Below are 27,326 nucleotides of genomic sequence, written 5' to 3'. Positions count from 1 at the left end.
GAGTACTGACATCTATGTTATTTAATATCCAAGAATGTGTATATATATTATATATATATATATATATATATATATATATATATATATATATATATATATATATATATATATATATATATATATATATATATATATATATATATATATATATATATATAATCTTTCTCTCTCTCTATATATAGATAGATATATCATACATACATACACATATATATATATATATATATATATATATATATATATATATATATATATATATATATATATATATATATATATATGATATATCTATCTATAAAGATATATATCTTTGCTCTATTTTTCTTTAATAAAAATTTATTAAAAAAAAAAACAAACAATACACCCCCCGATCACCCCCCCCCCCCCCGGTCACAGTGACACCAAGCAGTTTTTTTTGTTTTTTTTCTGATTACTGCATTGGTGTCAGTTTGTGACAGTTAGTGTGGTAGGGCAGTTAGGGTTAGCCCCCTTTAGGTCTAGGGTACCCCCCTAACCCCCCTAATAAAGTTTTAACCCCTTGATCACCCCCGTCGCCAGTGTCACTAAGCGATCATTTTTCTGATTGCTGTATTAGTGTCACTGGTGACGCCAGTTAGGGAGGTAAATATATAGGTTTGCGTCAGCGTTTTATAGCGTCAGGGACCCCTATATATTACCTAATAAAGGTTTTAACCCCTTGATTGCCCCCTAGTTAACCCTTTCATCAGTGATCACCGTATAAATGTTACGGGTGACGCTGGTTAGTTAGTTTATTTTTTATAGTGTCAGGGCACCTGCCGTTTATTACCTAATAAAGGTTTAGCCCCCTGATCGCCCGGCGGTGATATAACTTAGGTTTTAGGGTCAGATAGGTTCTGTGTCACCCCAGGCAGCATCAGGTTAGCACCAGTACCGCTAACACCCACACAGGCAGCATACACCTCCCTTAGTGGTATAGTATCTGAACGGATCAATATCTGATCCGATCAGATCTATACTAGCGTCCCCAGCAGTTTAGGGTTCCCAAAAATGCAGTGTTAGCGGGATCAGCCCAGATACCTGCTAGCACCTGCGTTTTGCCCCTCCGCCCAGCCCAGCCCACCCAAGTGCAGTATCGATCGATCGCTGTCACTTACAAAACACTAAAAGCATAACTGCAGCGTTCGCAGAGTCAGGCCTGATCCCTGCGATCGCTAACAGTTTTTTTGGTAGCGTTTTGGTGAACTGGCAAGCACCAGCCCCAGGCAGCATCAGGTTAGTGCCAGTAGTGATAACACCTATGCACGCACCGTACACCTCCCTTAGTGGTATAGTATCTGAATGGATCAATATCTGATCCGATCAGATCTATACTAGCGTCCCCAGCAGTTTAGGGTTCCCAAAAAGGCAGTGTTAGCGGGATCAGCCCAGATACCTGCTAGCACCTGCATTTTGCCCCTCCACCCAGCCCAGCCCAGCCCACCCAAGTGCAGTATCGATCGATCACTGTCACTTACAAAACACTAAACGCATAACTGCAGCATTCGCAGAGTCAAGCCTAATCCCTGCGATCGCTAACAGTTTTTTTGGTAGGATTTTGGTGGACTGGCAAGCACCAGCGGCCTAGTACACCCCGGTCGTAGTCAAACCAGTAACACTTGGTGACATTGCAAGTCCCATAAGTGCAGTTCAAGCTGGTGAGGTGGCAAGCACAAGTAGTGTCCCACTGCCACCAAGAAGAAGACAAACACAGGCCCGTCGTGCCCATAATGCCCTTCCTGCTGCATTCGCCAATCCTAATTGGGAACCCACCACTTCTGCAGCACCTGTACTTCCCCCATTCACATCCCCAACCAAATGCAGTCGGCTGCATGAGAGGCATTTTCTTTATGTCCTCCTGAGTACCCCTACCCAACAAACCCCCCCAAAAAAGATGTAGTGTCTGCAGCAAGCGCGGATATAGGCGTGACACCCGCTATTATTGTCCCTCCTGTCCTGACAATCCTGGTCTTTGCATTGGTGAATGTTTTGAACGCTACCATACACTAGTTGAGTATTAGCGTACAGCACTGCACAGACTAGGCACACTTTCACAGGGTCTCCCAAGATGCCATCGCATTTTGAGAGACCCAAACCTGGAACGGGTTATAGTTACAAAAGTTACCGTTACAAAAAAAAGTGTAAAAAAAACCCCAAAAATATATAAAATTTAAAAAAATACCATATTTATCGGCGTATAAAATGCACTTTTTTCCCCTTAAAATCAGGGTAAAATCATGGGTGCATGTTATACGCCGATCCCCACCGATCACTCCTGCTTTTTGTGAGCGGAGCGAGCCGGCCGCCGATATACATAGATAGCCGAGTGTACTCGGCTAAGCTCGGCTAGCTCCGCTCACAGTCACGCCCAGTCCCGCCCTATGATGGACATAATACAGGGACTGGGCGTGACTGTGAGCGGAGCTAGCCGAACCTAGCCGAGTACACTCGGCTATGCATGTCGGCTCTTCTCGGCTCCGCTCAGTCACTCATATGGCACCGCTGCCGAGATACACAGAGGCGGTCTCGGCTCTTCTCGGCTCCGCTCGTAGTCCCACCCAGTCCCGCCCTGTGATGGACATAACACAGGTCCAATGGCGGGACTAGGCGGGGCTACGAGCGGAGCCGTGAAGAGCTGAGAAGAGCCGAGACCGGCTCTGTGTATCTCGGCAGCGGCGCCATATTTAAACCTGAAAATGATCTGACAAGGCTCCAAATGACAAAAATAAGGATGCAAATGACACGAATAAGGCTGCAAATGATCTGCCAAGGCTGCAAATGACACTGACAAGGATACAAATGACCTGCCAAGGACGCAAATGACACTGATAAGGACGCAAATGACACTGATAAGGCTGCAAATGATCTGACAAAGCTGGAGATGGACACTGATAAGGCTGCATTGATGGGCATTTCAATGTAAGTTTTTTTCCTTAAAAAGTTTTTTTTCCTTAAACTTCCCTCCTAAACTCGTGGGACGTGTTATACGCCGGTGCGTGTTATGCGCCGATAAATACGGTAGTTGTTGTTTTATTGTTCTCTCTCTCTCTATTCTCTCTATTCTTCTCTTTTTTACTGTATTCTATTCTGCAATGTTTTATTGTTATTATGTTTTATCATGTTTGCTTTTCAGGTATGCAATTTTCTATACTTTACTGTTTACTGTGTTTTATTGTTAACCATTTTTTTGTCTTCAGGTACACCATTCAGCTGCAGCGCGGATTTATTTATCTTGACAGCAACAGCGTTTGCTCCCATGATATATAAAGCTGTGACTCCAGTGGAGGTGATATATGCCGAAGCATGGGGGCAGCAGGGGCGGAGGAGCGATTTGTTCCTACCTTTTGCGGGAGGATGCCCCCATGCTTCGGCATATATAAGTGGGCTGCATGAAAATAAAAGATTACAATTTATGCCCAACAAGGACCAGCAACGTACTGGTATGTTGCTGGACTTTGAGTGGTTATACCAGAATGATGCCTGCAGGTTTAGGTATCATCTTGGTATCATTCTTTTCATCCAGCGGTCGGCTTTCATGTAAAAGCAATCCTAGCAGCTAATTAGCCTCTAGACTGCTTTTACAAGCAGTGGGAGGGAATGCCCCCCCCCCCACCGTCTCCCATGTTTTTCTCTGGCTCTCCTGTCCCAACAGGGAACCTGAGAATGCAGCCGGTGATTCAGCCAGCTGACCATAGAGCTGATCAGAGACCAGAATGGCTCCAATCATCTCTATGGCCTAAGAAACCGGAAGCTACGAGCATTTCATGACTTAGATTTCGCCGGATGTAAACAGCGCCATTGGGAAGGCATTTTATCACACCGATCTTGGTGTGGTCAGATGATTTGAGGGCTGAGGAGAGATCTAGGGTCTAATAGACCCCAGTTTTTTCAAAAAAGAGTACCTGTCACTACCTATTGCTATCATAGGGGATATTTACATTCCCTGAGATTACAATAAAAATGATTAAAAAAAAATGAAAGGAACAGTTTAAAAATAAGATAAAAAAGCAAAAAAATAATAAATAAAAAAAAAGCACCCCTGTCCCCCCCTGCTCTCGCGCAAAGGCAAACGCAAGCGTCGGTCTGGTGTCAAATGTAAACAGCAATTGCACCATGCATGTGAGGTATCACCGCTAAGGTCAGATCGAGGGCAGTAATTTTAGCAGTAGACCTCCTCTGTAAATCTAAAATGGTAACCTGTAAGGGCTTTTAAAGGTTTTAAAAATGTATTTAGCTTGTCGCCACTGCACGTCTGTGCGCAATTTTAAAGCATGTCATGTTTGGTATCCATGTACTCAGCCTAAGATCACCTTTTTTATTTCATCAAACATTTGGGCAATATAGTGTGTTTTAGTGCATTAAAATTTAAAAAAAGTGTGTTTTTTCCCAAAAAAATGTGTTTGAAAAATGGCTGTGCAAATACTGTGTGAAAAAAAAAATGAAACACCCACCATTTTAATCTGTAGGGCATTTGCTTTAAAAAAATATATAATGCTTGCAAAAGAAATAATTGTTTCATGTAAACAAAAAGTGTCAGAAAGGGCTTTGTCTTCAAGTGGTTAGAAGAGTGGGTGATGTGTGACATAAGCTTCTAAATGTTGTGCTTAAAATGCCAGAACAGTTCAAAACCCCCCAAATGACCCCATTTTGGAAATTAGACACCCCAAGCTATTTGCTGAGAGGCATGTCGAGTCCATTGAATATTTTATATTGTGACACAAGTTGCGGGAAAAAGACAATTTTTTTTTTTTTTTTTTTGCACAAAGGTGTCACTAAATGATATATTGCTCAAACATGCCATGGGAATATATGAAATTACACCCCAAAATACATTCTGTTGCTTCTCCTGAGTATGGGGATACCACATGTGTGAGACTTTTTGGGAGCCTAGCCGTGTATGGGACCCCAAAAACCAAGCACCGCCTTCAGGCTTTCTAAGGGCGTAAATTTTTGATTTCACTCTTCACTGCCTATCACAGTTTCGGAGGCCATGGAATGCCCAGGTGGCACAACCCCCCCAAATGAAACTATTTTGGAAAGTAGACACCCCAAGCTATTTGCTGAGAGGTATAGTGAGTATTTTGCAGACCTCACTTTTTGTCACAAAGTTTTTAAAATTGAAAAAAGAAAAAAAAAATTCTTGTCTTTCTTCATTTTCAAAAACAAATGAGAGCTGAAAAATACTCACCATGCCTCTCAGCAAATAGCTTGGGGTGTCTACTTTCCAAAATGGGGTCATTTGGGGGGGTTTGTGCCATCTGGGCATTTTATGGCCTTCAAAACTGTGATAGGTAGTGAGGAGTGAAATCAAAAATTTACGCCCTTAGAAATCCTGAAAGCGGTGATTGGTTTTCGGGGGCCCCGTACGCGGCTAGTTTCCCAAAAGGTCCCACGCACGTGGTATCCCCGTACTCAGGGGAAGCAGCTGAATGTATTTTGGTTGCAATTCCACATATGCCCATGGCATGTGTGAGCAATATATCATTTAGTGACAACTTTTTGTAAAATTTTTTTTTTTGTCATTATTCAATCACTTGGGACAAAAAAAATAATATTCAATGGGCTCAACATGCCTCTCAGCAATTTCCTTGGGGTGTCTACTTTCCAAAATGGGGTCATTTGGAAGGGTTTTGTACTGCCCTGCCATTTTAGCACCTCAAGAAATGACATAGGCAGTCATAAACTAAAAGCTGTGTAAATTCCAGAAAATGTACCCTAGTTTGTAGACGCTATAACTTTTGCGCAAACCAATAAATATACGCTTATTGACATTTTTTTTACCAAAGACATGTGGCCAAATACATTTTGGTCTAAATGTATGACTAAAATTGAGTTTATTGGATTTTTTTATAACAAAAAGTAGAAAATATCATTTTTTTTTCAAAATTTTCGGTCTTTTTCCGTTTATAGCGCAAAAAATAAAAACGACAGAGGTGATCAAATATCATCAAAAGAAAGCTCGATTTGTGGGAAGAAAAGGACGCAAATTTAGTTTGGGTACAGCATTGCATGACTGCGCAATTAGCAGTTAAAGCAACGCAGTGCCAAATTGTAAAAAGTGCTCTGGTCAGGAAGGGGGTAAATCCTTCCGGGGTTGAAGTGTTTAAGCACCGAAGATTTGGATGGAGAAGTTTATTTTAATTGTAGTTATTTATTTATTTATTTTTAAAAGAGAGCATATCCTCTGTGTTTTACAGAGAGAAGGGCCCACTGCAAGATAAACTCCCGCAAAGAGGTTCCAAATCAGCATTCCAGCTTCAAAAGAGTAAAGAATGGACTAGACATGACAAATCGCAGAGTTGCATGCAGCTAGATATATGCCTGTTGTCACAGCATTCCAGATCTCCCTCGCTCTTACCTCACTTTAGTCGCTCGGACCCAAGCCAAGAGAGGTCAAGACATCAGACGGCTCAGGACAATACTGCGAAAGCACGCCAGGTTAAATCCTACATTAAGCACGCAGTCAAGGAAGGGCTAAAGAGTGTTTCAAAGAATCCTGCTCATCCTGCTGTATCTTCACCATCTGCAGATTCAGATCATGTGTTTTCAGTGCGTTTTAACTCTGAAGTCGATAGCAATTCGAGGCTAAGATGGTCTCAGAATCGCATATGTTTGATATTTGCACTGGTTCCCCCCTTGGTGGAGGCTGTTAAGAAAAAAATCTTCGCCTCCAAACAAACAGCAAAGATACTACCCGTATTTAAGAAATCGATACCCTCCTTCCCATTTCATTTCTGAAATTAAAAAAGTAATTAATGATGAGTGGGGGGGGGCCTGAGAAGAAGCTCAATGTGCATAATGGAGTATCAAAGCTGTACCCCTTGGGACACTACGCCTAAGGTGGATGCTTCATTACGTATATTCGCCCACCACATTACGCTTCCGCTGGAGTGTTCGGTCTCTTTTAGGGTTCCTATGGATCGCAAAATAAACGCAGACCTAAAAAGGTTGTATAGTTTGGACAGTAGCCTGCAGACCGGCGGTAGCACTCACTCCTGTGGCAGCAGCACTTGGGCTGGGTTCGCACCTGTGCGTTTTTTGGTGCTTTTTGCGTTTTGCGGATTTGCACTACCATCCGTTTATCATGGTCTCCTATGGAACATGTTCTGCGGAATGCGCTGGGAGTGCATGAGTGTGAATCCAGCCTTAGAGTGTGGGTAGCAGAACTGGTGGATGGATGTTTGGATGAAAGTCTGGGAAGTGGCAGTTCTTCTCCTTTCCAGACTTCTGTAGAGTTGTAGCTGAAGTAGCAGTCCTTTCGGTTTAACAAGAGATCCAAAGAAGGATTCAGAGAGGCCAGGGCTTACAGACAGTTTTTCAGACAGTGGAGGGGAGCTGGTTCAACCTTCCAGAAACCTTCCAAGCCCAGGGCCAACAAAGCTCCTGGGGCTGTTTCCACTGCTGCATCCCCATAGTTGCGCGATTTACACTGCGACTTTGCTGTGCAATTTGTGATGCGATGTCATTCGACCTGTGAAAACCATGTAAGAACAAGTCGCACAGATGTCGGAACAAAGTAGTGCAAAAACCTTTTTTGGAGTCGTTGTGACTTAAGTCGCACCAATTAGAACGGGGACCATTGAAATACATGGGTTTTGACTTGTCATGCGACTTTGCATGTGTCAGGTCGCACAACAACTTGCAGTAGTGGAGACAGAGCCAAAGGCTTCAAATAGTCCTTCTGAAGCTGTCTCCGCTTAACCCTCTCAAGTAGGAGCAAGACTAGCCCAATTCAGGGGGGTTTGGGCAGACAAATTACATGATGCCTGGATTTGTAGCCGTCATTCGATCATGTTATCGTCTCGAGTTAAGAACAAGGCCCCCTCTGACCTTGTTCATAGAAACTGGACTTCCTACGGATTTGGAAAGGAGGCAATGTTTGCAAGGATATATAGGGGAGCTGTTGGTAGCAAGGGCCATCCTTCCGGTTCCAAGGCACAAATTGGGTCAAAGAGTATGTTCCCCCTCTGTTTTTGGTCCCAGAGGCTTCAGGGGGTTTCGGACCAGTTTTTGACCTCAAAGTCCTGAATTCTTACATGAAGATTCCACCATTCAAAATGGAGTCCATAGAAATCAGACCTCCACTGAAATCTTTTTTTTCAAAAGAGGACTTAACACTAGTCTTGGGAACATTGCTGGTTCCTCCATTTGATCAAGCTTTCTCTTGTTCATTATTTCTTTTAACAGTTTTGTTTTTTACTAGCCGTGGCCTCGGGCCAGAAGAGACTCAGAGTTGTGCGCCTTCTCATCTAAAGAACCATATTGTTTGGTGCTCCCAGACAGGATAGTCCTTAGACTGATACCGAGCTTTCTACCTAAGGTGGCCACATAATTTCGAATGAACTGGGAGGTCATTCTCCCAGCCTTTCCGGCGGATACAGCTGATGATGAGTGGAGTAGGTTAGGCCTAGTCTCTGTGGGTTCAACCTACCTGAAATGGACTAAAAGCTTTGGCAAACAAGATCAGCTGTAGGTTTTCCCAATGGGGCCTAAAAAGGGTATGCCAGCAACATCCAGAGTTGGGTCTTCCTGGTTTGTCAAGACCATGCATATTGCATACAAAACGCTGGGCCTTCCTCCTCCTTCAGGGATCAAAGCACATTCGACGAGGGATATGGCAGCATCCTGGGCATACACGAAGGTTACCCCTGAGGTAATTTGCAGTGCAGCAAGCTGGAGCATGCCCAACACCTTTTTATTAGGCATTACAAACTTAATATGGCTTGTCCGCCTGAGGAAACATTTGGCTCTAGTATTACGGCGGCTGTTGCCCATTAAAATTTTTGAGTAGCATTGCATTGAGGGTTTGGCTTATTTTTTATTTTTTGTCTTCCCTCCCTTCTTAATATTGCTTGGTACATCCCATAGTAGGGTTACATGGGGAGGTCCAGGAATAGGGAAAATTGTTGTCCATACTTACCATAATTTTCCTTTCCTGGATCCTCCCCATGTCAGCCAGAGGATTGCCACCCAGTTTTTTCCGTCACGAGGCGCGGTTGTTTTGAACACTGGTGTGGGCTAGAAAAGAGGTGGTCCTGGAGGGGTCAGAGGGGGCGGAGCTGACCCATAGTAGTAGGCTATATATATATATATATATATATATATATATATATATATATATATATATATATATATATATATATATATAATTTAAATACACTGCAGCTAACTGAATCAACTGCCTGCCTGAAGTAGATTAGAAACAGTACAGCATGAATGGTCTGCAGTGAGGTCTAGCTAAACTAGATCAACTGTCTGCCTGAAGTAGATTAGATATAGTACAGCAGGAACGTCTGCAGTGAGATCTAGCTAACTGAATAAACTGCCTGCTCAAAGTAAATGAAATTATTATTATTATTATACAGGTTTTATATAGCGCCAACAGTTTGTGCAGCACTTTACAACACTTTACTGAAAAGTGCTTTGAGGGGATAGGAGGATTCCAGAACCACCCCTGTTCTGTCCACTGGGCCTGGGAGAGTGAGTCCACAGGAGGCCACCATAGGAGAGAGAAGCAGGAGAAGGAAGGTCAGATTCTTGAATCCAGGTTTCAGTAATTGCAAGTAGGTTCAGGGAGTTTGTGATAAATAGGTCATGGATGGTGGTGAGTTTGTTACAAACAGAGTGGGCATTCCAAAGGGCACAGGAGAAGGGGAGGCTGGTTCTAGGCTGAAGAGGAATATAAATGAGATTGTGTGGATTGCGGCTGCTATCAGAGGATATGGGGAAATATCTCCAGAAGTTAGGAGAAGCAGAAGGGTGAGAGAGGTGATATGAGAGTGTGACTTATGTGGGCAGACATGTCCCAGTGGCCTGCAGGTTTTATTGGTATATGGGTTCAGAATAAGCAGGAGCTAATATGTGCAGTAATAAGGTGAAGACAGGAGTGAGGGTGCTATATATAAGCAGTGGGGTGGAGAAGATGAGTGAAGGAGTTAGAATTTAAGGAGAGAGGATGCAACTGTGAGAAGGAAAAGTAGGGCGTGCATGATACAGATACAGAGTGGTGAAATTGAGAGGAAGCCTGAATGAGAGATGAAAAAGTTTGATGGAGAATCAGGTCACCTTTAGTCTGTTTAGTGTTCTGCAGAAGTCTGTTGTATATTTTCGCTTTGTGCATTCGCTGAAGTGCTGAGCGGAAGTGTAATGCCCTGTACACACAGTCAGACTTTCCGACGGAAAATGTGCGATCGGAGCTTGTTGTCGGAAATTCCGATCATGTGTGGGCTCCATCGGACTTTTTCCATCGGAATTTTTGACACACAAAGTTTGAGAGCTGGCTATAAAATTTTCCGACAACAAAATCCGTTTGCGTAAATTCTGACCGTGTGTGGACAATTCCGACGCACAAAGTGCCACGCATGCTCAGAATAAATTCTGAGACGAAACTGCTCGGTCTGGTAAAATTAGCATTCGTAATGGATATAGTACTTTCGTCAATGTTTTAAATTGTTTAACCACTAGGCGTCCGCGCTATAGCCGAAAGACGGCTACAGCGCGGACTTCAATTGCCGGGAGGGCGTCCCTGGACGTCGTCCTGTTTACTTCCGCATTGCGCGCTCCCGCGGGCGCGCATCGCGGAAGTTTTGTGCTGGCCGTGTCCCTCGGACACAGCCAGTCACAGATCACCGTAAACGGCCAATGACAGCGGCCGTTTACAGTGCGATCGGCGGTGCCAATGAGAGAGGATCTCATATGTAAACATATGAGATCATCTCTCATCGCCGGCTCTCCCTCCTCACACAGAGACAGCGTGTGAGGAGGGAGAGCGGAACCGCTGCGGCGGTAAGTGTAAAAGAAAAAAAAAAAAGGAAAAAAAAGGTGTCCCGCTGTTAACGGTCCCTGCCATCTGCCCCTGCCATCTGCCCCCAGTGCCATCTGTCCCCACTGCCATGTATAAGTGCCATCTGTCATCAGTGCCACATAGTGCCATCTGTCATCAGTGCCATCTGTCATCAGTGCCACATAGTGCCATCTGTCATCAGTGCCATCTGTCATCAGTGCCATCTGTCATCAGTGCCATCTGTCAGTGTCACGTGCCACCTGTCATCAGTGCCACCTGTCATCAGTGCCATCTGTCATCAGTGTCATCAGTGCCACGTATTAGTGCCATCTGTCATCAGGGCCACGTATTAGTGCCATGTATTAGTGCCATCTTTCATCAGTGCCACGTGTCATCAGTGCCACATATCAGTGCCATTTGTCATCAGCGCCACATGTCATCAGTGCCACATATTAGTGCCATCTGTCAGTGCCACGTATTAGTGCCATCTGTCAGTGCCACGTATAAGTGCCATCTGTCATCAGTGCCACATAGTGCCATCTGTCATCAGTGCCATCTGTCATCAGTGCCACATAGTGCCATCTGTCATCAGTGCCATCTGTCATCAGTGCCATCTGTCAGTGTCACGTGCCATCTGTCATCAGTGCCACCTGTCATCAGTGCCATCTGTCATTAGTGTCATCAGTGCCACGTATTAGTGCCATCTGTCATCAGGGCCACGTATTAGTGCCATGTATTAGTGCCATCTTTCATCAGTGCCACATGTCATCAGTGCCACATATCAGTGCCATTTGTCATCAGCGCCACATGTCATCAGTGCCACGTATTAGTGCCATCTGTCAGTGCCACGTATTAGTGCCATCTGTCATCAGTGCCATGTATTAGTGCCATCTGTCATTAGTGCCATCTGTCATCAGTGCCACATCAGTGTCAGTGCCAGGTATCAGTGCCATCTGTCATCAGTGCCACGTATCAGTGCCACGTATCAGTGCCACATATCAGTGCCATTTGTCATCAGTGCCACGTCAGTGTCACGTGTCATTGTCCTGGTTCTCCAGGGCCTTCAAAAGTGTAATAGGTAGTCAACAAATTAGATGTGTAATTTATGCTCCTAGAACACCTGATGTCGCTCCCTGCATGTTGGGGCTCTCTATGTGGCCAGGCTGCGAAAAAGTCCCACGCATGTGGTATCGTAATACTCAGGAGGAGTAGCAGAATGTATTTTGTGGTGTCATTTGTGGTATATACATGGCATGTGAGAGAAATAACCACTACAATGACAATTTTGTGGGGGGAAAAAAAAAATCTTCATTTTGCAAAGAATTGTGGGAAAAAATGACAACATCAAAAACCTCACCATGCATCTTACTAAATACCTTGGATTGTCTACTTTCAAAAAAGGGGTCATTTGGGGGGTATTTGTACTTTCCTGACTTGTTCGGGTCGCAAGAAATGAGATAGGCCGTCAGTACATCAGGTGTGATCAATTTTTTATGATTTGCACCATAACTTGTAGACTCTCTAACTTTCACAAAGACCAAATAATATCCACTAATTTGGGTTATTTTTACCAAAGATATGTAGCAGTATAAATTGTGGCCAAAATTTATGAAGCAAAATTACTAATTTGCAAAATTTTATCACAGAAACTAAGAAAAATGCGTTTTTTTTCAAAATTTGCGGTCTTTTTTCATTTATAGCGCAAAAAATAAAAAACCCAGAGGTGATCAAATACCACCAAAAGAAAGCTCTATTTGTATGAAAAAAAGGACAAAAAATTCATTTGGGTACAGTATTACATGACTGAGTAATTGTCATTCAAAGTGTGAGAGCGCTGAAAGCTGAAAATTGGTCTGGTCACGAGGGGGGTTTAAGTGCCCAGTTGTCAAGTGGTTAATGTAGCGCATTCTCTTCTTCTTTATAATGCTAAAAGAATTAAGTTGTTTTGCTGCATATATTCACACAGAGTTCTCACAAACTTCTTTCTTTATTATTTCTTGTGATTTCATGAATATAATATTTTTATTTGTCACATCTACCGAAAACATTGAATTTTTTTATGTTTTTATCTTTTGTATTATTTGTTTTTTTTTTTTTTTTTTAACCACTTCAGCCCCGGAAGGACTTACCCCCTTCCTGACCAGAGCAGGATTCCTTGAAACACTCTTTAACCCTTCCTTGACTGCGTGCTTAATGTAGGATTTAACCTGGCGTGCTTTTGCAGTATTGTCCTGAGCCGTCTGATGTCTTGACCTCTCTTGGCTTGGGTCCAAGCGACTAAAGTGAGGTAAGAGCGAGGGAGATCTGGAATGCTGTGACAACAGGCATATATCCAGCTGCATGCGACTCTGCGATTTGTCATGTCTAGTCCATTCTTTACTCTTTTGAAGCTGGAATGCTGATTTGGAACCTCTTTGCGGGAGTTTATCTCGCAGTGGGCCCTTCTCTCTGTAAAACACAGAGGATGTGCTCTCTTTTAAAAATAAATAAATAACTACAATTAAAATAAACTTCTCCATCCAAATCTTCGGTGCTTAACCACTTCAGCCCCGGAAGGACTTACCCCCTTCCTGACCAGAGCACTTTTTGCAATTTGGCACTGCGTCGCTTTAACTGCTAATTGTGCGGTCATGCAATGCTGTACCCAAACAAAATTTGCGTCCTTTTCTTCCCACAAATAGAGCTTTCTTTTGATGGTATTTGATCACCTCTGGGGTTTTTATTTTTTGCGCTATAAACGGAAAAAGACTGAAAATTTTGAAAAAATTATATTTTCTACTTTTTGTTATAAAAAAAAAATCCAATAAATTCAATTTTAGTCATACATTTAGGCCAAAAAAAATGTCAATAAGCGTATATTTATTGGTTTGCGCAAAAGTTATATTGTCTACAAACTAGGGTACATTTTCTGGAATTTACACAGCTTTTAGTTTATGACTGCCTATGTTATTTCTTGAGGTGCTAAAATGGCAGGGCAGTACAACCCTCCCCCCCAAATGACCCCATTTTGGAAAGTAGACACCCCAAGGAAATTGCTGAGAGGAATGTTGAGCCCATTGAATATTAATTTTTTTTGTCCCAAGTGATTGAATAATGACAAAAAAAAAAATTACAAAAAGTTTTTACTAAATGATATATTGCTCACACAGGCCATGGGCATATGTGGAATTGCACCCCAAAATACATTCTGCTGATTCTCCTGAGTACGGGTGGCACAAAACCCCCCCAAATGACCCCATTTTGGAAAGTAGACACCCCAAGCTATTTGCTGAGAGGCATGTTGAGTCCATGGAATATTTTATATTTTGACACAAGTTGCGGGAAAATGACAATTTTTTTTTGCACAAAGTTGTCACTAAATGATATATTGCTCAAACATGCCGTGGGCATATGTGGAATTACACCCCAAAATACATTCTGCTGCTTCTACTGAGTACGGAGATACCACATGTGTGGGGCTTTTTGGGAGCCTAGCTGCATACGGGGCCCCGAAAACCAATCACTGCCTTCAGGATTTCTAAGGGCGTAAATTTTTGATTCACTCCTCACTACCTATCACAGTTTCGAAGGCCATAAAATGCCAAGATAGCACAAACCCCCCCAAATGACCCCATTTTGGAAAGTAGACACCCCAAGCTATTTGCTGAGAGGCATGGTGAGTATTTTGCAGCTCTCATTTGTTTTTGAAAATGAAGAAAGACAAGAAAAAAAACATTTTATTTTTCTTTTTTCCATTTTCAAAAGTTTGTGACAAAAAGTGAGGTCTGCAAAATACTCACTATACCTCTCCGCAAATAGCTTGGGGTGTCTACTTTCCAAAATAGGGTCATTTGGGGGGTTTGTGCCACCTGGGCATTCCATGGCCTCCGAAACTGTGGCAGTGAAGAGTGAAATCAAAAATTTACGCCCTTAGAAAGCCTGAAGGCAGTGCTTGGTTTTCTGGGTCTCATACGCGGCTAGGCTCCCAAAAAGTCTCACACATGTGGTATCCCCATACTCAGGAGAAGCAACAAAATGTATTTTGGGTGTAATTTCACATATTCCCATGGCATGTTTGAGCAATACATCACTTTGTTCAAAAAAAAAAAATGTGTCTTTTTCCCGCAACTTGTGTCACAATATAAAATATTCCATGGACTCGACATGCCTCTCAACAAATAGCTTTGGGTGTCTACTTTCCAAAATGAGGTAATTTGGGGGGTTTTGAACTGTCCTGGCATTTTATGCACAACATTTAGAAGCTTATGTCACACATCACCCACTCTTCTAACCACTTGAAGACAAAGCCCTTTCTGACACTTTTTGTTTACATGAAAAAATTATTTTTTTTGCAAGAAAATTACTTTGAACCCCTAAACATTATATATTTTTTTAAAGCAAATGCCCAACAGATTAAAATGGTGAGTGTTTCACTTTTTTTTTTTCACACAGTATTTGCGCAGCGATTTTTCAAATGCATTCTTTTGGGAAAAAACACGCTTTTTTAAATTTTAATACACTAAAACACACTATATTGCCCAAATGTTTGATGAAATAAAAAGATGATCTTAGGCCGAGTACATGGATACCAAACATGACATGCTTTAAAATTGCGCACAAATGTGCAGTGGCGACAAACTAAATACATTTTTAAAAGCCTTTACAGGTTACCACATTAGATTTACAGAGGAGGTCTACTGCTAAAATTACTGCCCTCGATCTGTCCTTCGCGGTGATACCTCACATGCATGGTGCAATTGCTGTTTACATTTGACGCCAGACCGATGCTTGCGTTCGCCTTTGCGTGAGAGCAGGGGGGGACAGGGCTGCTTTTTTTTTTTTTTTTTTTATTTTTTTTTTGCTTTTTTATCTTATTTTTAAACTGTTCCTTTCATTTTTTTTTAATCATTTTTATTATCTCAGGGAATGCAAATATCCCCTATGATAGCAATAGGTAGTGACAGGTACTCTTTTTTGAAAAAACTGGGGTCTATTAGACCCTAGATCTCTCCTCTGCTCTCAAAGCATCTGACCACACCAAGATCGGTGTGATAAAACGCTTTCTCAATTTCCCAACGGCGCTGTTTACATCCGGCGAAAACTAAGTCATGAAATGCTCGTAGCTTCCGGTTTCTTAGGCCATAGAGATGTTTGGAGCCACTCTGGTCTCTGATCAGCTCTATGGTCAGATGGCTGAATCACCGGCTGCATTCTCAGGTTCCCTGTTGGGACAGGAGAGCCAGAGAAAAACATGGAAGACGGTGGTGGGGGCATTCCCTCCCACTGCTTGTAAAATTAGCCAATAGAATTGCTTTTACATGAAAGCCGACTGCTGGCTGAAAAGAATGATACCAATATGATACCTAAACCTGCAGGAATCATTCTGGTATAACCACTCAAAGTCCAGCAACATACCAGTACGTTGCTGATCCTTGTTGGGCATATATTGTAAACTTTTTTTACATGCAGCCTGTGGGCTGAACGAAAAAAAGAGATTGATCGGTGGGTATGCCCACCATTAGAATACCTCCCTTCATCTACCCACTTCTAATGATGGGCATACATGCACCGTATATATATGCCGAAGCATGGGGGCATCCTCCCGCAAAAGTTAGGAGCAAATCGCTCCTCCGCCCTCTGCTGCCCCCACGCTTTGGCATATATGCTGAAGTATGTAACTGTGGTGGTGAAATCACCTCCGACAGCGCTGGAGTCACGGCTTTATGTATCGTGGGAGCAAACGCTGTTGCTGTCAAGATAAATAAATCTGCGCTGCAACTGAATGGCGTACCTGCTAAGCAAATGATGGTTAACATTAAAACAAAGTAACATTACAGTATAACAGTAAGACTTACCATACCTGCAAAGCAAATACATAAAAAAACATAGTAAAAAATAAAACATTTAACGCAACCTGTGCCTAAAATATATATATGCCGAAGCATGGGGGCATCCTCCCGCAAAAGGTAGGAGCAAATCGCTCCTCCACCCACTGCTGACGTATATGCTGACGTATGTAACTGTGGTGGTGAAATCACCTCCGACAGCGCTGGAGTCACAGCTTTATGTATCGTTGGAGCAAACGCTGTTGCTGTCAAGATAAATAAATCCGCTCTGCAGCTGAATGGCGTACCTGAAAACAAAAAAATGGTTACCAATAAAACACAGTAAACAGTAAAGTATAAAAAAATTGCATATCTGAAAAGCAAACATGGTAAAACAAGCACCGGTCCCTGCATAGACCGGACGGCACAACCTTGTTGCTTACTCTCATCTACCCGAGGCACTACAACGATAAAGCCTTTGCTTTCCCTCTTATGGATACCTGATGCTACATTTTTCTGAGAGGTTCCAGGTTGTGGCCGATTGCTGTTCCCAATTTAACTCAGATACCCTATATTTATGATCAAATTGTGACCATTTGCATACAATCACTATTGACTGATTTATGCAATCCTACCACACTCAATTGAATCTCTAGCTCCTGAGGAAGCGTTCTGTGTAACGCGAAACATGTAGAGCAACTAGAGAACACCTCACCGTGGATTACCAAACCTGCTGCATCTTGTCTGCTATAATTATGTGCTTGCCTACTGTTCAATTTTCAGGGGAAGTATTTCTCCTATATATGGACTAAGCGATATATGTATACGTTTATAGCCTTCTTTATGTTACATAAATTTGCAGGATAGGACCCATACGGTGTACTACTACTAGGATTTATATCTAGGCTGAAGTGTTTTTAAACAATCTATGTGTGTCCAATGTCTTTTATATTTTTCTAATAAAATATCCCTATTAAATATATTTTTTGTAGTTTAATACTATTGTGCCCTTAAAGTCCCATGCCTAGAGTTTTTCTATCTACAATTTGATTCCTGGGGACGTTGGCACAAATCGCTACTGAGTACCTGCAGAGTCACCCTGCTTTTTGAGGTACTTTGGCACTAGGTTTTTCATTTGATATTAGTTTTTTCTTCATCAATCACGCACAATTTTCATCTCACGACTGTTGCAAATTGAATGTTAATAAAAAGAAAAGACTATCATTCTGAGCCCATCATTTTTCATTCTTGTCCCAATTATTTTTGCCCACTACTGTCTATTGATATGTAAATGCATTTATTAAATCAGCAATTAGTGATCAATAATAACATCTAGAAAACATCATTTAAGTTTTGACAAGAAATATGTTGAACAATGCTATACCTGGCTCCAGCTGGGCTCCTCCACTTCTTCCTGGCTGGAAGTCCCAGGTTGGACTTCAGAAGCCTCAGCTGAGATGGAAGGAAGAGTGGAAGGAAGGGTTGAGAGTGATTCCCTGACTTCAGTCTGGTCTGACAGAAATCGCAGCCTCTCATAGTACCACAGCCTGGGTACATAAATGTCATCTGCTGCTGCTCCAGATCTCTGGGAATCCTGGACCTTCTTGCGCTCCCTTAGATAAGTACTCCTCAGGCCACCAATTTTGGCTTTTAAATAGGGGATGGTTGCCACGGGGACCACCGGCTTCACCAACTCCAGTAGTTTCTCCAGGGCTGCCTGCCTCTTTTGTTTATGATTATAATGTGGATGTTTCACCTTGCACAGACAGGGCAGCTCCCTGTATTTGTCTATGAACAGGGGGAGGAAGTTGTGATCATTGAAGTCATCCATTTTCTCTGCAAGACACAACACAAGACAAACCCTAATGTCGGGCTAAACTCTCCTAATCTTGTCCCAATATAGGCCTCAATCTATATGCAGTATAGGCCCAAGTTAAAATTGTACCTTCGTTATCACGATCGGCGCTTCTGATACTCCTTCCTCCGCTCACAGATCGTACGCACGATGCACACGTGTTATGCTTTATATACACTGCACATGCGTGAAACTCCGCCAGCCCCTGACAATCTTTCTAGTCTATTCCCCGCCCCTTCTCTTTCAGCACAGTGGGGGAGAGCACATGGCAGAGAGACAACAGGTGCAAAATAATTCCAGCAATGAGGAGGAGGAGAAAAGCCTGGAGCCAGAAACTTCCCAATCCTGCAGGCGATTTAAGGCATCAAATATGGCCTTTGTAGAGATGGTGGAGATGGTGGACACATTGAAGAGGGCCAACTATACCTTACCCAAACACAAATGTGAGAAAGGCCAAGATCATGACTAAAGTTGTAAAGAGTCTGCACAGAAATTTTGGGGTACGTCGATCCAAGGATCAACTGAGGAAACGGTGGTTGGACCTCAAATTAAGGGTGCACGATCAGTATAGAAGGAGCAGGAGAGTGCTGCAAAAAAGTAAGTAGTTGTCCTGTGTTCCTATTCTTTATTTTTATTACGTTCGTGCAGCTCCATGTGCTTTTCTTTACTGTTGTACAGTTTAAAATGGCAACTTTCATGTTCATGGGCACATTAATCGTTCGTAGGAAACATTGTTCGTTCGGCCACTAAAATACAATATTTTGGCCAGACGCAGTTCAATACCATTTTTCTGGCCTACTTCTATTAAAAAAAGTTTGTTGTCTAGATGGGTTTGTAACTAGAATGAAATGCAAACTAGATTCTGTGTAAGGAGAGGACACTCAGCAGCTGTTTACACATCTGGATGCTGGAGCACTAGTGTGGGACAAAACAACACCCTTTTTATTAGGGTGCCCCACACAGGTGCTCCAGTGTATACTACAGGGGTGTCTCCCATCTGTGAAGCTTGCACAAAACAGGTAAGTATTCAAGCTTTACAAAGGTCCAAAAAAATTCTACAGCTTGGAACTCTGCCAAAAGAGACAATTGTACAACACTTCCAAGCAATGTTTCATATTCCTATTTCTGCCATCAAATATCTGTGTGCTAAGTATACCTATTTTTGTTCACATAGGGAAGAAAAGACTCGGAGGACACACTTTTTAAAATGACGATAAATTTTTGAAATTGTATCAATTTAAATAATATAATATATTATTTTGGGCTATTGATGCTTCAAAAAAGCTCTTTGGTAGCTCTATAATATGTTATGATCTCGAGTTATGTTGTTTGATTTTGTTTCTTTTCAATTTTTATATTTAGTTTTATTTCATTCACATATGATGAGATTGATTTCCTTGCTCCGTTTGGCTCTGTCCATTCTCATCTGTGGCCACTATCATGCATCCAGCACACGTAGGCTCCCACCAATGCTGTTGGGGGCCATCCTCCTTCCACACTGTTGTTCGAGATGTTTTTGGCACTGTTCAGCAGCTGTGGGAGGATATTTCATGTGTCGGGGGCAATTAATTTCTCCTTTTTGGAAATGTACCCCTTTTTTCTGGGTCTGTTTCCATATGCCTCTGCTTTGGACTGGGTGATGTTTTTTCCATCTTACCTATCCAGCCCATTTAATATTTTTATATTTTTCAATATAATTTTTTCCATCTTACTCATCCAGCCCATTTAATATTTTTTATATTTCTCAATATAATTTTTTCCATCTTACCCATCCAGCCCATTTAATATTTTTATGTTTCTCAATATAATGCTATGATGTGATGTTATCTGACATCATTTTATTCAATATTATTTATCGATTCAATTTAACCTTTATACTTTTTATAATTTTTTGGATTATTATTTTTGAGTTTCTAAATCATACTGTCATAATTCATCATGAATTATAACATAACATCGATTGCTGTCCTTGTTTTTCTGTTATGGACTGCATGGGGGAGGAGCTGGGTGCTGGCCGCATCTTGATCTTATTCAGTCCAGGACATATTTGTAAGGTACTGTCAGCAGTGATGGTTTTTCTTACGTCCTGAACTGCAGGGGGGCGTGGCTGTGTGTTTGCTGGATATAATACTGCTCTGTTCCCTCAATGCTGGCTGTAAGATGCAGTAGCCTCCGCCTCCACTGGAGGGATCCTTTCCGATTAATGCGATTGGTACCGTCCCACATTATATGAGTACAGATTGCATTAATCGGAAAGGAAACAGAGCTGTAATATAATACACAGAGGAGAGAAGATCACAACACAGCAAAACCAAAGGATCCCTCCAGTGGAGGCGGAGGCTACTGCATCTTACAGCCAGCATTGATGGAACAGAGCAGTATTATATCATCCAGAGGAGGAATGACCACAATGCAGGAGAATTAAGAATCCACCCAGCGGTGACGGCGGGTACTGCATATCATAGCCAGCACTGAGGTAAGAGTCCTGTGAGACCTCACTGCTAAAGGAACCACACTAGGAATATTGGGAACAATAACCTACACTCGGCTTATTACACATAAAACGTTATAATCTTCCATTTAACATCATTTTTTGGACTTTATATATTATTATTCCTCTATTTTGTATTTACCATTTAAAGTTAATCTTTATTGAGTACAGCCACAAAAGGTGATTTATTCTTCATCCATACAATTTATGTCTCTACTAGGTCATATTTACTTATTTATCACTGTCACCAATGTATGAAAAACACTGTGATTTTACACAAGGTTACTATTATTGTAGTATTTTCAGTGTATTATTGTAGATAGACACTGAATGTATCACGTATGTTTATTTTCACAATAATAATTTAATTACTCTCCTGAATTATTCAAACGCATTAGTGTGTCAACATGTGCTATCTGCTATCACGGGAGAATAATTTACGTGTTTTGTGGGTGCAACCCCTTCCTCGATAATAAAGTAAGTGAGAGGAAGGGGTTGTACCCACAAAACACGTCCATTGATCCCTCATGATGGCAGCTAGCACATGTTGACATTAGGCATGGGATCAGGAGGAAATCTCCTTTTTGAATCCCAATTTGTGTGCATCTTCAAAATTTGACTTTTACAGGGGTGACATCACCCCATCTGCTGAACGTAATATCAAACACAGTTTGTACATACTCTTGTCTGATATTGCCTTCACTTTATAAAAGTTGAACTTTGTAAGTTCCAGAGTTGTGTATTGTTTTATGGTTTTATATATGTGTGTGTTACCTATAAAAGGCCATTTATCAATAATGTGACCTAAAAAAATGTTATACAACAAACATGTTGGTTTGTTCAAAAACCCTTTTAGAAATGCATATGTGATTGTGCTTTGAGTAAAAAGTATGATAATCAACAATGTGTGGCTTCTTTCAATGCTCAAAAGCAGTTTTTGGAGTAAAGTTGTTTTTTTACGTGACAATGGGGTTATTTACTAAGGCAAATCCACTTTGCACTACAAGTGCAGTTTCAGTGCAGTCTCAAGTGCATTTGTAGTGCAAAGTGGATTTTCCTTTAGTAAATAACACCCAACAGTGCTTTATAATTTTACACAATCACGCCATTTTCATGACTCCCCAAATTTCGGTCATGGTGCTGAAAATGCAGAATATTTTTGTCAGTAATGCATTACATACATTAACAACAAAAACAAGGTGTGTGTAGCAGACCCACAACATAATAATAATAGTTAGCCGAAGAAGAGATTGTCACCTCATGTCTCAAAGAAATTTCGTTTGCACTGTTGAAGAAAAAGGCCAAAAAAATAATAACATTAAAAGATAACCGAAGAGACAGCTAAAAGAGAGCCAAGCAGTAAATCAAAGCAAATATTTGTTCAGTTTCAAAGATATTTTTATGTAAAAAATGTCTCAGACATTGTCTGGCATATCGATGGCCCCCCACCTGCAAAGTATTCCATGTATCTTATACGGACCTCGCAGGCACTCTGGGGGAGCAAGCCAGGACAGCCAGTTTCAAGTGCCGTCAGGGTTGGTTCATTCAGAATTCTGGCCTCAGGCCCAACTGAGGCAGCATAGTTCAAAGAATTTTCTCCTTAAAAAATTGTGGAGAACACAGCAAAACAGGATGATGTGATTGAGATTATATTCTGCCATGTGTATCGGTGTAAGAAATAGGCGGAACCGGCGGGCCATTATTCCAAACGTGTTCTCCACCACTCTTCTGGCTCTGGCCAGCCAGTAATTAAAAACCCTCTAGTCTGGGGTGAGGGTCCTCATAAGATGGTCCCCCAGCGCAAACACTTCATCCCCAACGAAGACGAATGGAAGTCCTTCCGCATTGTCTTCTGGAGGTAGCAAGCCCAAGCTGCCATTCTGGAGATGCCTGTAGAACTCCATCTGGGCAATGACTCCACCATCCGCCATTCTTCCTTACGTCCACATACAGGAACTCGTAAGTAGCCGACACCACCGCCAACATCACAATACTATTGAACCCCTTGTAGTTGTAATAGTATGACCCCGAGTTGGGGGGTGGAATAATGTGTACGTGTTTCCCATCAATTGCCCCTACGCAGTTGGGAAAGTCCCACCGCTGGGCAAAGTGGGAGGCCACAGTCTGCCATTCCTGTGGCGTGGAAGGAAACTGTGGAGTCAAACCAGAAAAAATAAATTAGTCATTTTGCACATAAACATTGAAAGCAGATTAGACACAAACATTCTTGGCCAACATCAGTACAACAATTATTTTAGGGAGTATTTAAAGACAAAAGTATAAGGTCCACCTATCAGATTCCTCACCCCCTCTGATGGCCCATTGTAAAAATTTTAGGGGGGGAAGATGTTTTGGACAGGTAACCCTCTCCACTTCATTGAGAGATGAATACCTAAATAATGTGTATTACTTTGGCCAGCCCCTCCTTACTTACACTACTGGCAGCCCACTGGACAGGTAAGAAGTGTCATAATACAAAAATATGAATACACACTGTACAAATTGGAGCACAACTTTAACATTCTGAAATTACCTATCAAGATAATAATAGGATACAAAAAACTTTAAACAGTACCATTTGAAAGTATTCAGGCAATTCCAGCATGCATTCACAGCATATTGCAATCATGGTATTTAGGGAATGATGAAAGAAATACAATATATTATCAAACATTAAATACAATAAAATGTGATGTTAAAGGATAAATGTTACCTTAATATAGTCCTTCTGCAGGACCTGAATGATGGCAGAATAGGTCTCTGGGATACTGATCCCCAGAGCCTGGGGGGAGATGCCTGTCGAGAACATGAGGTCCTGCAGGCTTCTCCCTGTCGCCAAGTACTGCAGCGTGGCGACGAGCCTCTGCTCTGGAGTGATGGCTTGCCTCATGCAGGTGTCCTGCCTGCTGATATAAGGGGTCAGCAAAGCCAACAAACGGTGAAATACGGGGTCCATCATCCTGAGAATGTTCCTGAAATCATCAGGATTATTCTCACGGATCTCACGGAGCAAAGGCATGTGACAGAATTGGTCACGCTGGAGCAACCAATTCTTGGTCCATGAACTCCTCCCCACCCTGTTCATGGACTGGGCTTGTGTCAAAGTAAGAAGCCCAACACCAAGCCCCCACACAGCACGAACTCTACGATGAGTGCGTACACGCAACATGGCTTCAAAACAGTTGGCTGGTCAGAACGAAGTAACAGAACGCACTGAAGAACAGCAAGGCCTGTGAAGAGTGACCTGAAAATCAGTAACGAGTGGACAATAACACACTGGTTAAACCAATGAGAACTCACTGCACGCACTGAAGACCAGATGCAAATCCACAAGCACAAACTGAACAGCAGAAAAACGATCTGAAAGACACGAGTCTGAAAAGCGTGAATCGTCTCTCACCAAACTTTTACTAACATGAGATTAGCAAAAGGAGCCCAAAGGGTGGCGCGCTTGGTATTGAACTGCCCTTTTATAGTCTCATCGTACGTGGTGTACGTCACCGCGTTCTTGACGTTCGGAAATTCTGACAACTTTGTGCGACCGTGTGTATGCAAGACAAGTTTGAGCCAACATCTGTCGCAAAAAATCCGATAGATTTTGTTGTCGGAATGTCCGATCAATGTCCGATCATGTGTACAGGGCATTATACTTAATCCAATATGAATACTTTATCCAAGATAATAGTTGCCAATGCAATCCCAGCCTGTGCAAACCCCTGCCTGTGCATCCCCAGGTAAGACCTACATTTATACTGAGCTTGGGTGGGGGTATTGCCAATTAATTAGTCAGGATTGCATTTAAGGAACACATGGCTAACAGAATGAACTTCTTACACCAAGGCTCACTACAAGACACAGCAAGAGAGCATAAAGGTCAGAGCCGTAAAGATAGGAACTGCTCATAATTTAGGTAAAGACAATAAGAAGTAAAATAAACAACACGGTGATGTGGACAGAGGTAAATAATTTGAAATGATGCTCTCTCTCTATCTATGTCTCTATACGCCAGCAACACACTACACAGGGCTGACTTGCAGGTGGCCTTATATAGTGTGGGGCGTGTACTTAACCCCCTGTGCCATAATTGGCCAAAGGCACCCTACATTTGCCCCATTATGGCTCTGTTTGCTTACGGCACTGTGATTGGCCAAAGCATGCGGGTCTTAGTACATGCTTGGCCAATCATCAGCCAGCACTGTGATGACGCAGTGCATTATGGGCCGTGATGCGCTACTCGAATTTGGCGCAAACGGACCATAATGTTCGATCTTCGTCGAACGATCGAACAGGCAATGTTTGAGTCAAACTCATGTTCGACTCGAACAGTCAGCCCATCCCTAATTGCAGGTAATGAATTCAGCTGGTGGATAAGCAGTGTGTCAGCCCTGGTTCACATTGGTGCGATTTGACATATCAAATCAGTGGCAATTGCACTGGTCTAATTGGTGCGGTGCCGCAATTTCCAAAAATTGTTTCTGTGCTACTTTTTGGCGACTTTGAGGTGCGATTTTTATTGACATCAGTGCAGAAACCTCTGCAACCTCTGAAATCCCCCCCCCCCGGCCCGCCCTGCCCCGCAGTCAGGACTGACATGCGGGAATGAAATTGTGAGTTCAGCTGAACTCACACGATTTCCTCCTGCTGCCAGGGCTCAAACTAGGCCTTTGTCTTTGTAATTCACCTGCTGCTATGCTAGTCACACCATTTCTTATCGTAGTCCCTTAAGTTTACCTTCAAATATCATTATATGTAGAAATACAGATTTGCCTTTCTGAAAATAAACACAAATAAAAAAATTCTAATTGTGGTTGCAATCAAATTTTAAAGTATATCAAAAGAGCGTGGTTTCTCCTTCTGACCCGGAAATGAGTCACCACACATTTGCTTTTGGCCCATGTGCACACATCACTTCCTGCATTTGTTCTGCTGATGTAAATCAGTAAGGGCTATGCAAATATAAATGAGAGCTCCTTTCTATTAAAATATATGACTTGTTTCACAGTTGGGCGACTTTTTCAGCAAATTTGGACCTCTGAGTTGCATGACAAGTTGTACCCCATGATTCTCGATGATAACCATTCTTATCTGTGCTACTTCAAGTTGCAACAACTTCAAGGCTATGCTTCCCATCTCATCCCTTTAAAACCAAATTAAAACCACATATTAATTAAGGATGGGCTCAGGCGTGTTCGCACATTCCACGTGCAGAGCCCGCCAGGAAGTCGGCACTGTGCTGCGCTAATCACAGGCAATGAGACATTTTCCAGATGTGCGACTGCAGAGATGTCTCACTGCCTGTGATTAGCGCAGCGCAGTGCCGACTTCCTGGCAGGCTCTGCACGTGGGCTGTGCGAACACGCCTGAACCCATCTTTAATATTAATTACTCAGGTTCTGAGGCTGATTTAATGAAGATAAGGCACCAAGTGAATTTAATTACCACCTTAATCAGTCACAGAACCTGTTTAATATGTGTCCGGGTTTAAAGGGATGAGGTGGCAATCCTATTCAAGGCCCTGTACAACTTTGGTGTAACCAGGGGCAGACTGACAACACTGAGGGCCCCCGGACCAAATAAAGCAAGGGCCCCCTGTCAGGCCCAGCTCATGGTCCACCCCATGGTCCACCCCTGACCCCGTCCATGGCCCACCCCTGATCCCGCCTCTACATTTTGCACAAAGTACAATTTCTGCCTTTTTTTAAATGGAACCTGGAGGGAATAAGAAATAAAGAAAATAGAAATAAAATTGGCACCGAGTAGCACTCCTCTTACCTCTTACTGCTCTTACCTTAACTATGGCTACTGTAGCTGTGGCTGGTTGGCTGGCTGGCTGGCTCCTGCATCCTCTGTGGATGGCTCTTGCTTCCTCTGTGGCTGGCACCCTGCCGTGGATGGCCGGCTCCATCGTCCTCGGTGGCTGGCCGGCTCCTGCGTCCTCTGTGGCTGGGTGGCTCCTGCGTCCTCTGTGGCTGGCTGGCTCCTGCGTCCTCTGTGACTGGCTGACTCCCACGTCCTCTGTGGCTGGCTGGCTCCCGCATCCTCTGCGGCTGGCACCCTGCTGTGGCTGGCTGGCTCCCTGGTGTGGGTGCGTCACCGTGAGTGGGTGGGTGGCTGGCTGGTACCCTGGCCCTGCTGTGGCTGGCTGATGTGTCCTCTCCTCGTTCCACCGTACCGGGCACTGTTTGCCGAGGCGAGGGAGAGACTTAGAGGGAGGCGGCCGCCTTTGCCCTATCCAGGACAGTAGAACTAGGAGGTTTGCAGCAGGCCCAGTGCACGGACGCATGCGGTGCAACACATAATGACGTGGTGTGCGTGTCCACTCTGTGTCCATTTGAGAGTCTATGTTAGAAATAGCGCCCATCAATGCTGCCTCAT

Source organism: Aquarana catesbeiana, linkage group LG10, assembly GCF_042186555.1.
Source record: "Aquarana catesbeiana isolate 2022-GZ linkage group LG10, ASM4218655v1, whole genome shotgun sequence".
Lineage (NCBI taxonomy): Eukaryota > Metazoa > Chordata > Amphibia > Anura > Ranidae > Aquarana > Aquarana catesbeiana.
This window is presented reverse-complemented; position numbering follows the sequence as displayed.